Consider the following 18,222-nt stretch of genomic DNA (forward strand, 5'->3'; position numbering starts at 1 on the left):
TGATTGTTTTCACCTAGTTCAAAGCTGAAGACCATACTCCTGTATCTTCCCCCACAAACAAGAGTTAACATTAAACACACTCTTACTGTATACAAAACATTTTCTAAGCATTTATGTACATTAACATATTTTACTCTAGCAACAGCCCCATATTGGAAGGGCAGAAATTACTGTTACTGAAGAATTTGCTTGTGATTCCATAGCCGCTGGGTGGTCGAGACTGTGCAGAGAAGCCCTATAAGATGCTCCCATTTACGGAAACAGGCTCTTGGAGGTCTTGGCCTGACCTCTAGCCAGACTAAGTACTTCTTCTGTAAGGTAAGCAACAGAATTGTAAAGCAAGATTTAGCTTATTAAGTTTTAAATGAATGTTATAACTGATACGCAGAAAATAAACATTTTTCATTGTGTAATAGTTGACACTTACGGAATAAAATGTGTGGCATGTGGAAGATGTACAGCATAATCACATGAAAACACCCGTGAACTATCAGGCCGCCTAAGTATAAAGTAACTTTCCCCACTGCATCCCCTGTGGGCTCATCCAGCTCCCTGACCTGCTTCAGCCTCTAGAAAACAAATCACTGTTACCTTTCTTATCGGAGTTTGATCACACACGTGAGCTTGCACATATACATATCACTGAGCTTCATGAAGATGGCATCACACAGCCGGTGCTCTTGTTCTTGTTTTTCCCATACAAACTTATATCCCAAGATTCGCTCGTGCTGTGGTACACGTTTGTAATGCATTCAGTTCACTGATTTCACATAACTGTCCCCAACCTGAAAGTGTTGGAGATTTACATATAAGTGAATTCCTTTATAGAGAATCTACTGTGGTGGGCTAACTGGAGCTGATTCTTAGAAGATAATTAGTCTTCTGTAATTAAAAGTAGGAAGATGAGCTTTGGGGGGAGAAAGAGAGAAGCATGAGAAAAATACAAGGGCAGGAAAATTCAAGATACGTTCAGGAGAAAATATGTTTTCCTTGGAACAATGCTGAGGCAGCAAAGGAGACAGAAAAGGATCAGTCCCGGAGGCGGGAGGGAAACAGGAGAACGAGAGGTTCCAGCAGCCAAGAGCGCCAGGTTCAAGGCACAGAGCCGATGGTCAACCGACAGGAAAACCGCTGAGAGAGAAGCGTCGCTTGGAGTTTCCAACACAGTCATCAAGCCATCCCTCTAACGTTCCTCTAACGCCTCTTGTTCGAATTCCATGGTCACCCAATCGCTCTGATTATGCAGAGTTCGCCCCTGTAATTCTGCTTGCAGAGGAATCATTCGTCAAGAACGAAGACTTGAAGTGCTTCTCGTGCCTCTGCTAGGACGTCTTGTGGTGCACTACAGGAGGCAGCTTCTGGCATGTGTTTGCTCCTTATTCACGGCCACAGAAGTGTCTTGCTCTGCTGGGGCTGCTGTGACGACATCACAGGCCGGGTGGCTTTTGCAGGGGACATAAATCCTCGTATGCCAGAGCCTGGGCAGTCCAGCATCTGGGGGAGGTCTCCTGTTGGCTTGCGATGGCCTTCTTCTCACTCTGTCCTCACACGCCAGAGGGCGCTCTCGCTCCGGAGCCTGCTCCGGCTCTAGCTTGCCCTTGCTCTCGCTCTCGCTCAGGCACTCACTCGTGTCTCTCTCTCTCTCTCTCTCTCTCTCTCTCTCTCTCTCTTACTCTCCCCTCCCCCCCCCCGCTTATAAAGGCACGAATCCCATCACAAACACCCCACCCTCATGACCTCATCGATACACAATCACCTCCCAAAGGGCCCATCTGCAAACACCATCATATTAAGGTTAGGGCTTCAACATAGGAATGGGAAGGAATGGGACCCAGTCCACAGCAGGCACTGCCGTGAGAATGCCCAAGTGGCCATAACAGTAACTCAGCACAAACCATTAAACTGGACCCTATATCTGGCCTCTAATCAGCAAGCACAGGAAATGCGAATCCATCTCAGGGCCTGACCATTATCATCATGTGGAGTACACATCTTGGGCTTTCCCAGCATAGGAAAACCCTGGACTAAGTTCCCGAACAAAGTTAGCAGCAGAGCAGAGTCTCCCTGGCCTCACCAGCTTCCACAGGTGACCGTCACAGCCACCTGGGTGAACGTCATCAGACTGTGGATTCTTTCACCCACCTCGCATATTGAACATCAAACATTTCCCTGTCCATAAAGTTCAGAGAGCAGTTGGCAGCTGCCAAGCAAACTGAGGACTGGATGGGCCCCTCAGGCACAACCATCAGAGAAGACTGGACTCCCTGGGCCGGTCTGCAGTCCTCCGGCTTCCGAGGCTGGTGACCATTCTGTGTGTCCTGCACACGTCCTGTTACAAGATTTCTAGAAAACTGCACACAATGTTTCATCGTCACTCATGCCCTGAGTACTTTGGTTTATCCTTTGATTTCCTCCATTATGTTCTGCAAAACAGTGGCTTCTCCCCTCCACTTACTACAGGAAAAGGCCAGATGAACCAGTAATGTTCTTCCCCCAACTAACCTCAGGAGGTCAGGCCTTTGTTCACTCTGCCATGATCAGCATCTGTATTTTTCATAATCTGACAATGAAACTGGTTTTACCCTTTTGCCAGAAATGCTTCTTCATGTTTGCTGTCAAAACCGAAACTTTCATCTTCCTCATTCTGCAACCTGAAGTCTGCAAGCGGCATCATGAACCAGGCCTCTGCCTGCAACACCCGCTCAACCCACTTCTGGCAACAGGAAATGTTGCACAATATATTTCATTAACATACGTGTGGGCCAATGTGAGACGTACAAATATGTTTTCTTCATCCAAAAGAAAAAAGCTTTTATAAGTTGACTAATTTCACTAATATTTTATAGGCTACTTTTGTACATGTGTCTTTACAACCACACACTGTTTTTGAACTTACTTAGCAAATTCTTCCTTTTGGTTTATTATATATTTTAATAGACTATTTTTTTAAGATCAGGTCCCACATTGCATTTCCCAGGGACTAACCCTTCTAAGTTTTTTTTTCCTGCAGGGGGTGTAATAGTTTGCTGTCTCCTCAGAATTCAGCTACAACATAAATCTGAATTGCTCGTCTTTCATCTCCTCCATTCTGATGTAACTGCTGCTTCATAAACTCAGCCATGACATCAATATTCTATTTCTCAAACAGTCATCTGCAATCCAATTATACGTCAAGCCTATTTTGTCACTGCCAAGATTGGTTCTTTTTGCAAAGGATTTAGAACTAAACAGTGTCATTCATTCTGCAGATGCATGGGGCTGTGACAGTCTCTTCTAACAAAAATAACATGTTTGGTGGCAAGAAAATCAGGTTACAAAGCGGAGTTTCCTTTTCTTGACTCCAATAATGTTTTTTTCACAGCCAAGAAAAAAAAACCTTACTATAAGGTTAAACTATTTTTTTGAATTTTTTACTTATATAAGGTGAACAAATTTCATATATACAGATTTAGGAGCATAATGACACTTTTCACCCTATCCTCCCTCCCACACATGCTCCCACAAACTATGTCTTTTCTTCATTAAATGTATTCCTCCTCCTTGGTTCAAGCAGTTGATGAGAATGCTTTACTCAAAAACTTACAGTTCTATTTCCAGACTATCTGCTGCTCCCATCATCACACCTCACGATGCTCATTCTAATGATTGGCTTTGTTACCTCCCAGACCTTGTTTTACAAACACCTTCCCTCACTAAAAGGAACCAGAGAGTCTTGGACAAATCATTGAATCCCAGGACTGGGACGTGGAGACATGGAAAGCACAAAACAAATCTGGAACATCTTCTAGAGCCAAAAAAGAGAAGTGCTCAAAACACCATAAGAAAAAAAAAAAAACAGACAATAATACAACAGCCAGCCTGAGGGGACTCTCACTGGTCAAATCTGCAATAATCTGAACCTCAAAGTGATACATTATGATCTACTGAATTAAATAAGAATCTCTGGGTCCTTATTGGTAATTAATAGTTAAATGAATAGAAACAAAGGAGTTCTTTCTTATAGTGCAATGCCAAATGATGAATATAGCAGTGTAAAGAGGGCGGAGCCAAGATGGTGGAATAGTGAGGGCGTGCACTGAGAGTCCGGGAAAGGATAGTTTAATAAAAGTGCAGTTACTGTAGTCTCGGGGAAAGGCTTGAGGAAAAATTGCAGAGGAAACTCTTCTGGATCTAGTGAATGTGATACAGAGGACCTACGGGGAGAGCAAGGTCGCCCACGGCTCAGAAGCCTTGCCATGGAGTCTGCGCACCAGCACTGAAAGGGGAGGTGATTCAAAACCTCGGTAACCCGAGACATTGGTGAGGAAATGGCAGAAAGAGCCAAGAGGGAACGAGGCTTGAAGCCCCACTGGGGAAAATTCACCAGGCTGACTGGAGGAGAGAAAAAAATGAATAAATAAAGGGGACCGGCATGGACACGAGCCTCTCTCTCCTCTCACCTTACAAAGCTGAGCAAGACAAAGAGCAGGCGCCATCCTGGACATAAGTAAAGTGGTGCCCGCCATCAGCCAAGCAGAAAAACCTGACTCTGGTGGGGAGAAATAACAGGAGGTTAGGACCTAGTGAAGGTGCGGAGCTAATGAACTGAGACTGAAAATCTGAGGGTGGGCGACAGAACTCATGAGTACACAAACTCGGTAACCTTGGCAACCCGGTGGGAGACTGCAGAGAAATTTGAGACCACACTGAGAGCTGCATAGAACCTTTGTGTGGTCCTTGGGGTAGAGCAGACAAATATTATACCCACAGGGGCCAGATTTCATACATTGACTACCCTCAATTCCGCTCAGCTGTGCAGAATTACTTCCCTTCTGAGTTTAAAAAGAAAGAGAGAGAGAACAACCTGGGTGAGTCACCTTTGGAACACCCTTAACCCTGAAGAACCCAACAGAGCTCTCTGGCCACACCCATCACAGCCTCAAAGGATCCATCAAAAGCAGACCGTTCACTTAATCTAGAGTCATAGCATAATGAGAAAAACCACTACAGCGAAGAAACAAAAGATTATCTCCACAATGCCAAGAAACAAACACAGAAACCAAGGAAACAAGAACAAGGAAGACACTATGACACCCCTAAATGAAAAAGACACCCCAATTCAAGATTATGAAAATGATGAGATAGAAGAAATGCAAGAAGACCTTTCTTAGCAAACAGAAATTGAAAGAATTTGTCACCACAAGTCCAGCCCCACAAAAAATGCTTAAAGGTATGCTACACACAGAAACACAGAAACAAAGCCATCAATATGAAAGAAGGTAAAGGAAGAAAAACTCCCAGTAAAAGATCATAGGAAGCTCAAAGCATATACTAGAAAATACCTTTGGGAAAATGGCATGTCAAAGTTACTACTTATCAATAGTAACATTGAACATTAATGCCCTCAACTCTCCAGTTAAAAGACACAGACTGGCTGAATGAATTAAGGAACAAAACCCATCTATTTCCTGCCTACAAGAAACACATCTTTCTTTCGAACAAAGATGCATGCAGACTGAAAGTGAAAGGTCAGAAAAAGATATCCATGCCAACAGAAACAAAAAAAACAGGTGTAGCCATATTAATATCAGGCAAAATAAACTGTAACACAAAAACTGTTGAGACAAAGAGGAGCACTATATAATGATTAAAGGTTCAATTCAACAGGAAGATGTAACTGTTATAAATGTATATGCACCAAATTACAGGGCACTGGTTTATTCAAAAGATATGTTAAGGGACTTAAAGGGAGACTTAGATTCCAATACAATAGTACTGGGGGACTTTAATACTCCACTCTCAGAAATAGATTAACCAGACAGAAGATCAACAAGGAAACAGCAGATTTAATCGACACCATTGCCCAAATGGATCTAACAGATATCTACAGAACTTTCAATCCTATATTTAAAGAATTTACATTTGTCTCAGCAGTGCATGGAACCTTCTCTAGGATTGACCACATACTAGGCCATAAAGCAAGTCTCAGCAAATTCAAAAGAATTAGAATCATACCATGCAACTTCTCAGACCCTAAAGGAATGAAGGTGGAAATTAGCAACTCAGGAATCCCTAAAGAGTATGCAAACACATGGAGACTGAACAACATGCTCCTGAATGAACAATGGGTCATAGAAATCAAAAGAGAAATCAAAACTTTCTGAAGTAAATGAGGATAACAACACAACATATCAAAACTGATGGGATACGGCAAAAGCAGTATTGAGAGGAAAGTTTATACAATAGGTGCCTACATCAAGAAATTGGAAAGGCACCAAATAAATGAGCTTTCAATGCATCTGAAGGATCTAGAAAAACTGCAGCAAACCAGACCCAAATCTAGTAGGAGAAGAGAAATTATTGAAATCAGAGAAGAAATCAACAGGATTGAATCCAAAAAAAATTACAAAACTCAGCCAAAAGAGGAGCTGGTTTTTTGAAAAAATGAATAAAATTGACACACCATTGGCTCAACTAACTAAAAAAAAGTAGAGAAAAGACCCAAATCAATAAAATCAGAGATGAAAAAGGAAATGTAACAACAGACACCACAGAAATAAAAAGAATCATCAAAAATTGCTACAAAGAGTTGTATGCCAGCAAACAGGGAAATCTATCAGAAATGGATAGATACCTGGACACATGCAACCTACCTAAATTGAACCAGGAAGACATCGAAAACCTAAACAGACCCATAACTGAGACAGAAATTGAAACAGTAATAAAGGCCCTCCCAACAAAGAAAAGCCCAGGACCAGATGGATTCACTGCTGAATTCTACCAGACATTTAAAGAAGAACTAACTCCAATTCTTCTCAAACTATTCAGAACAATCGAAAAAGAGGGAATCCTCCCAAATTCTTTTTATGAAGCCAGCATCACCTTAATCCCTAAGCCAGAGAAAGATGCAGCACTGAAAGAAAATTATAGACCAATATCCCTGATGAACATAGACGCAAAAATCCTCAATAAAATTCTCGCCAATAGAATACAACAACACATCAGAAAAATCATCCACCCAGACCAAGTGGGATTTTTCCCTGGTATGCAGGGATGGTTCAAGGTTCGCAAATCAAACAATGTGATGCACCACATTAACAGACTGCAGAAGAAAAATCATATGATCATCTCAATAAATGCAGAGAAAGAATTCGATGAAATACAACACCCTTTCATGATGAAAATGCTAAGCAAATTGGGTATAGAAGGAACATTCCTCAATACAATCAAAGCAATATATGAAAAACCCACGGCCAACATCCTATTGAATGGGGAAAAGTTGGAAGAATTTCCACTGAGATCTGGCACAAGACAGGGATGCCCACTCTCACCACTGAATTCAACATAGTTCTGGAAGTTTTAGGCATAGCCATCAGGCAAAAAAAAAGAAATTAAAGGGATACAAGCCGGCGCCATGGCTCACTAGGCTAATCCTCCGCCTAGCAGCGCCGGCACACCGGGTTCTAGTCCCGGTTGGGGCGCCGGATTCTGTCCCGGTTGCCCCTCTTCCAGGCCAGCCCTCTGCTGTGGCCAGGGAGTGCAGTGGAGGATGGCCCAGGTGCTTGGGCCCTGCACCCCATGGGAGACCAGGTAAAAGCACCTGGCTCCTGGCTCCTGGCTCCTGGCTCCTGGCTCCTGGCTCCTGGCTCCTGGCTCCTGGCTCCTGCCATTGGATCAGTGCAGTGCGCCGGCCGCGGTGGCCATTGGAGGGTGAACCAATGGCAAAAGGAAGACCTTTCTCTCTGTCTCTCTCTCTCACTGTCCACTGTGCCTGTCAAAAAAAAAAAAAAGAAATTAAAGGGATACAAATTGGGAAGGAAGAAGTCAAACTATCCCTTTTGCAGATGATATGATGCTTTATTTAGGCAATCCAAAGAACTCTACTAAGAGACTATTGGAACTCATAGAAGAGTTTGGCAAAGTAGCAGGATATAAAATTAATGCACAAAAATCAACAGCCTTTGTATACACAGGCAATGCCATGACTGAGAAAGAACTGCTAAGATCAATCCCATTCACAATAGCTACAAAATCAATCAAATACCTTGGAATAAACATAACCAATGACGTTAAAGATCTCTACGATGAGAATTACAAAATCTTAAAGAAAGAAATAGAAGAGGATACCAAAAAATGAAAAATCTTCCATGCTCATGGATTGGAAGAATCAACATCATCAAAATGTCCATTCTCCCAAAAGCAATTTATAGATTCAATGCAATCCCAATCAAGAAACCAAAGACATTCTTCTCAGATCTAGAAAAAATGATGCTGAAATTCATTTGGAGACACAGAAGACCTTGAATAACAAAAGCAATCTTGTACAACAAAAACAAAGCCAGAGGCATCACAATACCAGATTTCAGGATATACTACAGGGTAGTTGTAATCAAAACTGCATGGTACTGGTACAGAAACAGATGGATAGACCAATGGAACAGAATTGAAACACCAGAAATCAATCCAAGCATCTACAGCCAACTTATATTTGGTCAAGGATCTAAAACCAATTCCTGGAGCAAGGACAGTCTATTCAATAAATGGTGCTGGGAGCATTAAGCATGAAGCAAGACACCTATCTAACACCTTACACATAAAACCTTAGTCAACATGGATTAAACACCTAAATCTACCACCTGACAACATCAAATTATTGAAGAACATTGGAGAAACCCTGCAAGATATTGGCACCAGCAAAGACTTCTTGGAAAAGACCCCAGAAGCACAGGCAGTCAAAGCCAAAATCAACTATTGGGATTGCATCAAATTGAGAAGTTTCTGTACTGCAAAAGAAACAGTCAGGAAAGTGAAGAGGCAACCAACAGAATGGGAAAAGATATTTGCAAACTATGCAACAGATAAAGGATTAATAACCAGAATCTACAAAGAAATCAAGAAACTCCACAACATCAAAACAAACAACCCACTCAAGAGATGGGCCAAGGACCTCAATAGACATTTTTCAAAAGAGGAAATCCAAATGGCCAACAGACACATGAAAAAATGTTCAGAATCACTAGCAATCAGGGAAATGCAAAAGAAACCACAATGAGGTTTCCCCTCACCCCAGTTAGAATGGCTCACATACAGAAATCTACCAACAACAGATGCTGGTGAGGATGTGGGAAAAAAGGGACACTAACCCACTGTTAGTTGGAATGCAAAATGGTAACGCCACTATGGAAGTCAGTCTGGAGATTCCTCAGAAACCTGAATATAACCCTACCATTCAACCCAGCCATCCAACTCCTTGGAATTTACCCAAAGGAAATTAAATTGGCAAACAAAAAAAGTGGTCTGCACCTTAATGTTTATTGCAGCTCAATTCACAATAGCTAAGACCTGGAATCAACCCAAATGCCCATCAACAGTAGACTGGATAAAGAAATTATGGGATATGTACTCTATAGAATACTATACAGCAGTCAAAAAACAATGACATCCAGTCATTTGCAACAAAATGGAGGAATCTGGAACACATCATGCTGAGTGAAATAAGCCAGTGCCAAAGGGACAAATATCATATGTTCTCCCTGATTGGTGACAACTAACTGAGCACCTAAAAGGAAACCTGTTGAAGTGAAATGGACACTATGAGAAATAGTGACTTGATCAGCCCTTGCCCTGACTGTTGATGAACAACTTAATACTTTACCCCTTTTAGTATTTTTTTTGTTTGTTCTACGTAATACTATTGGATGAATTGTGTAATTAACACACAATTATTCTTAAGTGTTGTAACTTCACTGAAAAGTGATTCCTGTTAAATATAAGAGTGGGAATAAGAGAGTGAAGAGATGTACAATTTGGGACATGCTCAATCGGACTTGCCCCAAATGGTAGAGTTAGAAACATACCAGGGGTTTCCAATTCAATCCCATCAAGGTGGCATGTACCAATGCCATCTTACTAGTCAAAGTGATCAATTTCTGTTCACAATTGTTCATAATGATAGGACTAAGAGTCAAAGGGATCACACAAACAAGACTAGTGTTTGCTAATACTAACTGATAGAATAAAAAAGGGAGAGAACGATCTAACATGGGAAGCGGGATACACAGCAGACTCATAGAATGGCAGATGTCCTAAATAGCACTCTGGCCTCAGAATCAGCCCTAAAGGCATTCCGATCTGGCTGAAAAGCCCATGAGAGTATTTCAGGCATGGAAAGCCAAGACACTCTGGCCAAAAAAAAATGTCCTAAATGAAAGATCTCTGTGAGTGAGATCCCAGTTGAAAGAACAGGTCATCAAAGAAGGAGGTACCTTTCTCTGAAGGGAGGAAAGAACTTCCACTTTGACTATGACCTTGTCCAAATATGATCAGAGTTGGCAAACTCAGAAGGCTTCCATAGCCTTGGCAACTCTTGACAAGAGCCTAGGGTGATTACTGATGCCATAAATAAGAGTGTCAATTTGTTAAGTCAACAACAGGAGTCACTGTGCACTTACTCCTCATGTAGGATCTCTGTCCTTAAGGTGCTATACATTGTGATTTAATGCTATAACTAGTACTCAAACAGTATTTTTCACTTTGTGTTTCTGTGTGGGTGAAAACTTTTGAAATCTTTACATAATATATACTAAATTTATCTTCTGTTTATAAAGAGAATTGAAAATGAATCGATGTGAATGGAAGGGGAGAGGGAGTGCGAGATGGGAGAGTTGTGGGAGGGGGAGTTATGGGGGAAAAAGCCATTGTAATCCATAAGCTGTACGTTGGAAATTTATATTCATTAAATAAAAGAAAAAAAAAAGAAAATAGAATTTAGGGATCATTATGTAACCAATAAAAACAGGTAGACTAAAAAAAAGTGTAAAGCTGAAGAATCACTATTTCACAGCCATCCAAGTAAAAACTGATTCAGGAAAGAATTGTCAATGAGTGCTAATTATAGTGGCAACATATTAAGGCAGTAAGTTATTTACATAATCTCAATATATCTTCACACAAATTACTTCATACAGTAAATGCCAAAAGAAAAAATAACCACAGTAGAGTTGGGAGACTGGCAAGACCTTAATCAAGTGATCAAAGTTTGTGTTATCAGTAAGAAGAGCTTTTGGTGGCAAGAAGGAAAAAACAACCTGCACATAACATTCCACCAAAAATATAGAACCTGAATATAAGCAAAGGGAAGTATCAGAGATGCCTAAAATAAAAAGATATTCTGTAGAATACATATCCCATGTTCTTCAAAATTGTCAACATAGAGAGAGAGGGTGTCAATGTGACACAGTGGGTTAAATCACCACCTACAGTGCCGCAACAAATATGGGCATTAGTTTGAGTCCTGGTTCTGCTCCACTTCTGATCCAGCTCCCTGATAATGGCCTGGGAAAAGCAGACCCAGAAGAAGCTCCCAGCTCCTGGCTTCAGCCTGGCCCATCCATGACCACTGTGGCCACTAAGGAGTGAACCAGCAGATCCAAGATCTCTCTCTCTGTATCTCCTCTCTCTCTGTAACTTTGCCTTTCTAATAAATGAATAAATCTTTAAAAAAACTGTCATAAATTGATTTCTGGAGTTTCTTTTCTGTTCCATAGGTCTATAAGTCTGTTTTTGTACGAGTACCAGGCTATTTTGATTGCCTAACTGCCCTGTTGTAAGTCTTAAAATCTGGTATTGTGATGCCTGCAGCTTCATTTTCATTTTATGAGATTGCTTTAGCTGTTCAAGGTCTCTTGTGTTTCCATATGAATTCCAGGAGAGTTTTCTTTAGATCTGCAAAGAATGTCATTGGTATTTTGATTGGGATTGCATTAAATCTGTAAATTGGTTTTGGTGGTGTGGACATTTTGATGATGTTGATTCTTCCAATCCATGAGCATGGATGATTTTTCCACTTTTTAATGTCTTCTATTTCTTTCATTAGTGTTTTGTAATTTTCATAATAGATATTTTGACATCCTTGGTTAAATTTATTATTCCAAGGCATTTTATTCTTTTTGAAGCTATAATGAATGGTCTGTTCTTAAAAGTTCTTTCTCAGCCCTGAGACTGTATGTGCATACAAAGGCTGTTGAATTTTCTGTGTTGATTTTATATCCTGCCACTTTACCAAACTCTTTTATAAGTTCCAACAGAGACAGTCCCTTTAACAAACATTACTGGAAAAACTGGATCTCCACATGCAGAAGTATGAAATTAGACCCCTACCATATACCTTCCACAAAAATCCACTCAAAATCAATCAAAGACCTAAATCTATGACCTAATACCATCAAATTATTAGAGATCATAGGAGAAACTATATAAAACATCAGCATTGGCAAAGAATTCTTTGAAAAGAACCCAGAAGCACAGGCAATCAAAGCCAAAATTGACACATGGGACTACATCAAGCTGAGAAGCTTCTGCACCGCAAAAGAAACACTTAGAAAAGTGAAGAGGCAACTGACAGAATGGGAGAAAATATCTGCAAACTATGCAACTAATAAAGGGTTAACATCCAGAGTATACAAAAAGCTCAAGAAATCCAACAACAACAAAGCAAACAATCTGGTTAAGAAATGGGCGAAGGACTTGGACAGACATTTTTCAAGAGAGGAAATTCAAATGGCCGACAGAACTTGAGAAAATACTCAGGATCCCTAGCCATCAGGGAAATGCAAATCAAAAGCACAATGAGGTTTCACCTCACTCCAGTTAGAATGGTTCACATACAGATATCAACAAACAACAACTGCCGGTAAACATGTAGGGAAAAAGGTACTCTGATTCACTGCTGGTGGGAATGTAAACTGGTGTAGCCACTGTGGAAGACAGTATGGAGATACCTCAGAAATCTGAATATAGACCTACCATATAATCCAGCCATCCCATTCCTGGGAATTTATACAAACCAAATAAATCAGTATATTAAAGAGGTATCTGGGGCTGGTGCTGTGGCACAGCAGGTTAAAGCCCTGGCCTGAAGTGCTGGCATCCCATATGGGCACCAGTTCAAGTCCCAGCTGCTCCTCTTCCAATCCAGCTCTCTGCTATGGCCTTGGAAAGCAGAAGATGGCCCAAGTCCTTGAGCCCCTGCACCTATGTGGGAAACCCAGAAGAAGCTCCTGGCTCCTGGCTTCAGACTGATGCAGCTCCAGCTGTTGCGGCCATCTGGAGAGTAAATCAGCAGATGGAAGACCTCTATGTCTCTACCTCTCTGTGTAACTCTGTCTTTCAAAAAGACAAAATAAATCTTAAAAAAGAGATATCTGTACCTACATGTTCATTTCAGTACAATTCACAAAAGCTAAGATATGGAACCAACCCAGATGTCCATCAATTAGTGACTGGATAAAGAAATTATGGTATATATACACTATGGAGTACTACTCAGCTGAAAAAAAAAAACCTGTCTTTTGCAACAAGACCGTCACAACTGGAGACCATTATACTGAGTGAAATAAGCCAATCCCAAAAATACAAATATCCTATGTTTTCCCTGATCCTATGCAACTAATAGAATACCTGAAATGTAATGTAGTGAAGCAGAACAGACATTGGGAGAATCAATGATTGTTTATAACCCTTGTCTCTTCCATTGAGGATCAATCTTTTGTTTAGGTTTGTTTTGTTCTGTTTTCTTTTTCTCCATACTATTTGTCCAACTCCTTTACTTAGAGTAGGGCTAAATATATGAGCATTAAGTAAACTGATAATTGATCATTGTAAAAATTAAGAATGGGAATCTGAGAGGGGGAGGGCTGGAATGTGGGCGGGAGGGAGAGGAAGTCCCACTTTGTTCCTAAATATGCATAAATGAATTTGTATAATTTAAATTAAAAAACCTGTCACAGTATGAAAGACAAAAGAAAGGCTAAGGAACCATTCTAGCTTAAGGGAGACTAAAGTCATAAAAACTAAATTTAATGCCTGACCCTAGACTAGATCTTCAACTGAAAAAAAAGGAATTCTGTAAAAGAAAATGTAGAGTCAGGGTTCCTTAAAGAAAGAGAGGCACTACCCAATTCATTGTAACATAAACCTCTTTCTATACAGAAAAATGGGAGCTGGCAACCGCCAAGACTTACAGGATAAATCATCAAGCTGGGTACCCAGGAGAGACAGTAGTGTAGCTGCAGCCTGAGGGCCAGCGGGCTCAACACCCAGGAAGAGCCAATGTTCAAGTTTTAATCCAAAGACAGGAGTAAGTTCTTGTTCCAGTTAAAACACTGCCAAACAGGAAGAATCTCTCCTCCTTCAGGAACAGGGGGAGGGCGACCTTTCTGTTCTACTGAAGTCTTCAGCTGACTGAATGGGAGCCACATGATGGAGGGCAATCTGCCCTGCCAGTCTACGGGTTTCAGTGTTAACTTCATGCAGAAACAGCCTCACAGAGACACCCAGAAGGTTTGATCCAATACTAGGACACTCAGTGGCCCATATTGACACATAAAGTAGACACCAGATGTGGCAGTAGACAAAACTAGAATAAGGTTTACAGATTAAAGTATTCTATCATGGTTAAGATTCCTTGCTAAGTAAATTGATCATGTGTGTGTTATTAACACCATAAAAGTAGAAAAGTCTGTTAATTTTTAAAAATGTTTTCACATTAAGGTTCCTGAATTTAACCATTTTAACTTGGCTATATAAAAACATATTCTTGTTTTTAAAAAATATGCACTGAAAAAATTATTGGGTAAAGAGATATATTGTATGTAACGTAGTTTCAGAGAGTTCAGAAAAAGAAATATCAAGATATAAGGGGTAGATCAAAGAATCTGTGAAAAATAAAATTAAAAGATATTTCTTTTGGTGCAAAGAAAAATTTGAGCTCTGCACATAAAATTTCCAGGAATTTATTTAAAAATCTTCATATGCATAAGTTTCAAAAAAATTGCATCAAAATTAATTTATCTTTTCTTTCCATTTTCCACAAATTGTTTGAAATCCCTCATATGCAGAGAGTGGAAATGATAAAGCAAATATGACAAAATGTTAAAAATTGATGAATGTAGATAGAGATATAAGTTCTTATAATTTTTGTCTAGTCATATAATTTAAAAAGAGAGAGAGAATCCAATCCCAGACCTATGCTATCAGGTTCCAAGAAGTTTTCATTCAATTGGTTTGCGCTAAGGCACAGATCTGGGATTTTTCAACACTCTCCCGATTATGCAAAAGTATAGTCCAACTGCACAACTATGCAATGAAAAGGACATATTCGGATTTATAAATGATGCCATAATATGCTACACTGAGTTCATGCCCTAAATCTTCTCCTAATTTTTCAAGTAAGGTCAAATTTAATCATAACCATAATCAATAAGTATTTATACTGGCATAGTCTACCAATAAGGCAAACATCAGAAATATCAAACGTCTGGGGTTCACTTCATCTAAGAACCCCAGGCTCGATGCCAGCCTGGCACCTGCGAACCTTTTCTCACATCACCTGTGGGGTCACTGCACAGGGGCTGCTCACTGAAGTCACACGATCTGTGTCGATTAAACTTCATTCCCAGGGAAAGAAAATCCCCCTTGCTTGCTGCTGTGTGAGTGACGAGAGTTCCTCTTTGTAAGCGTGACAGTTAATCCTGGAACAACCAGCTGCAGACAACCCAGTGAGTAATGAACTTGAGCAGGTCAGGAGAGGGCCACATGATTTACATTCATTAAAACTAATTAAAACCACAGGCAGGAACCAAACACCGGTGACTCTTATAATCAACAATTATTGGACTGCACTGCAAACTCTTCTAACAACTCTTTCAAGAACTTTTCTCCTTAAACAGTTAACTCTCTCTACCCCATGCCCTGGACCACAAGTTAATGCTGGATTTTATATTCTACCAGAGAGTGTTTTGTTATTCCATGACATTTCTCACCAATGTCAAAAACAACAGCCTAAGCAGAGATTCATGGCTTTGCGTCATCCATGGCGGGCGGCTGGTCCTCCCACAACCTACACTCTTTGAACACACATTTGTTGAACACCTACCCTCTGGGAGGTACGACACAAGTACAATATACTTGTGAGCTGAGAACCACGTATTTAGAAGGTACACAGAGCGAAAGTTCAACTTCCATACTGAAGTCTGCTGCCAGAACATTTAGGACTACATTTCTGCCAGTGCTTCAAAGAAAAGCTCTGGTTCAATCCTTAATCCAACCTCATAATCAATCCTCAGGTAAAGTTTTTTGACTAGATAAAAATTAATAGCACCTCCAACTCCAAGGTCTTCAATGAACATTATAGCATTTATAAAGTCAAATGGTGCATTCCAGCAAAAAATTGAGTAGCACTGTGGATCAATTTTTAATTCAGCATTCCATGATCATAATTCTACACCATTTAAATAGATATTCAGAGGGTGGTTCAAGTGGTACATGGCAGGTCTCAAAAGAGATAAAGTGGAGGGGCTGGCGCTGTGGCGCAGTGGGTTAAAGCCCTGGCCTGAAGCACTGGCATTCCATACGGGCGCCGGTTCTAGACCCGGCTGCTCCTCTTCCAATCCAGCTCTCTGCTATGGCCTGGGAAAGCAGTGGAAGATGGCCCAAGTCGTTGGGCCCTGCATCCAAGTGGGAAAACCCAGAAGAAGCTCCTGGCTCCTGATTTCAGATCGGCTCAGCTTCAGCCATGCAGCCATTTGGAGAGTGAACCAGCAGAGGGAAGACCTCTCTCTCTCCTCGTCTCTACCTCTCTGTAACTCTGTCTTTCAAATAAATAAAATAAACCTTTAAAAAAATTTTTAAAAAAGATAAAATGGAAAGAAAACAATCAAGCTCTTGTAGAGTATCGGAAGCAGTGAAAAAGCTATGTTATAATTTGCCACACGTTGGATGCACATTGTTTCTTAATTGCAGGGAGAAGGATCCCATTCCTGCTCCTTGACACATCCTAGCCCTTAACTGGGGATGCCTTAGTCTTTCTCTGCCTGGACAAAATCTATCTCATCTGAAATAAGCCTCCTTTTTTAAGGCTGACTGTAGTGGAACAAATCACCTACTCCCAGTGTGGTTTGGAGGTGTTTCATTTGTTTTGTATAAGTTTAGGCCACCCTCATGTGTAACTCGCTAAGGACACACTGAGTCACACTCACTTTCACGGCCCCGAGTACTGAGCAAAGTGCCGGGCACAATGTCAGAACCCAATAAATGTCTGTGAACTTGGAACCAAACTGAAAGAAATAGTGCCATTCTAATTACTAGGAAAAAGACCTTTCTTGGGGCCAGCACTGTGGCGCAGCAGGTTAACGCCCTGGCCTGAAGCGCTGGCATTCCATGTGGGCGCTGGTTCTAGTCCCGGCTGCTCCTCTTCCAATCCAGCTCTCCGCTATGGCCTGGGAAAGCAGTAAAAGATATCCCAACTCCTTGGGCACCTGCACCCACATGGGAGACCTGGAAGAAGCTCCTGACTCCTGGCTTCAAATTGGCGCAGCTCCAGCCATTGTGGCCAACTGGGGAGTGAACCATCGGATGGAAGACCTGTCTCTCTCTGCCTCTCTTCTCTCTGTGTATCTCTGACTTTCAAATAAATACATAAATCTTTAAAAAAGAAAAGAAAAAGGCCTTTCAGATCACTGAAAAATGCTGTTAGAGAAGAAAAGTATTTTTAAAAATAATCTGCCCCCAGCTTTTGATGAAAAAAAGGAAAATTCTGTAGCAAATATTACCATTGTTCAATCCAACCAGCAGGACACAAATCCTGCACAAAATGCAGGCTTCTTTGGGAAATTCATAAGCCCTTTTCCCAATGAGATGTAGCATACAGTTAGTGTGAACGATACTCACGTGTGATCTGGAGCAACATACATCATTTAAGAACACGTATATGGTAGCAGGCCACATCTCTCCAGCCTAAGGCTACAGATTGAAATAAAGAAGTGTCATGCTCTCTCTGGAAATTATAACCAAGGCAGCATTATTTACACCCCGTTGGTTCTGAAATGTTTGCCAGTGCACCACTTCCCTTCAGTCAACAGTGAGTTTTTAGCTAGTCCCATAAAACTGGCAATCAGGAATGCAATTACAAGTGTCTGTCTATGGTCAGAATGGTAAAACAGGAAGCCGTTCTTTGCTTCTTTGGCTTATTTTTTTAAGCCTTTATAATACTCGTTCACGTATCCCATGACTGCAGCCACTATCCCTTTAAGTAAAGTTAAAGGTATGGAGTCCATATCTTCCCTACTGTGAAATGTGCTGCAATGAACATGGGGGTGCAGATAACTCTTTCATATGCTGATTGCTTTTGGTTTGGGTAAATTCCCAGAAATGCGAAGGCTGGATCATATGGTGGGTCTATATTCA

General features: G+C 40.9%; 1 long non-coding RNA gene across 1 annotated transcript in view; it reads right to left on the reverse strand.

The window, feature by feature from the left end:
- The window catches only part of LOC138845910 (uncharacterized), a 132,235-nt gene extending 116,686 nt beyond the window's left edge, over positions 1-15,549 (reverse strand). Inside the window, exon 1 of the long non-coding RNA XR_011383228.2 lies at positions 15,368-15,549. This is a non-coding gene — a long non-coding RNA (uncharacterized LOC138845910). The remainder of the gene's footprint in view (positions 1-15,367) is intronic.
- Between the last annotated feature and the right edge of the window lie 2,673 nt (positions 15,550-18,222).

Source organism: Oryctolagus cuniculus, chromosome 16 (assembly GCF_051225735.1).
Source record: "Oryctolagus cuniculus isolate XC-2025 breed Fujian yellow rabbit chromosome 16, ASM5122573v1, whole genome shotgun sequence".
NCBI lineage: Eukaryota > Metazoa > Chordata > Mammalia > Lagomorpha > Leporidae > Oryctolagus > Oryctolagus cuniculus.